This window comes from Myotis brandtii, unplaced genomic scaffold (genome assembly GCF_000412655.1).
Source record: "Myotis brandtii unplaced genomic scaffold, ASM41265v1 scaffold876, whole genome shotgun sequence".
NCBI lineage: Eukaryota > Metazoa > Chordata > Mammalia > Chiroptera > Vespertilionidae > Myotis > Myotis brandtii.
Genome location: NW_005371579.1, coordinates 117,043 through 117,318, shown reverse-complemented (window position 1 = coordinate 117,318; position 276 = coordinate 117,043). Strand labels below are relative to the sequence as shown.

At 67.0% G+C, this 276-nt stretch overlaps 1 protein-coding gene across 1 annotated transcript in view; it reads left to right on the top strand.

Annotated features, from left to right (window-relative positions):
- RASD2 (RASD family, member 2) overlaps nt 1–276 on the top strand; it is a 36,185-nt gene that overhangs the window by 25,507 nt on the left and 10,402 nt on the right. The window lies entirely within an intron of this gene.

The window sequence follows — 276 nt, the reverse complement described above, 5'->3', positions numbered from 1 at the left end:
GCGGGGACTGCAAAGGGCGCCCAGACCTGTGCTGGCGTCTGCCGCTGGGACTGCCAAGAGCCTGGGCTCCGACTACTTTCCCGAGGCACCATTGACCTTGCTCGGTGGGGCGTTCGCCTCCGGGAGAGGGAAGGAGGGAGGAGCCGCGGGCCCCCGCAGATAGAAAGTTCGCCTGCTCCGGGGGCCAGAGGAGGTGAAGTGGGAGGAGGAGTCGGTTTAGACTAACTCGGAGCTGCGAAACCTTGGGGCGGCGTTCAAGGCCCCCTCCCACAGGCG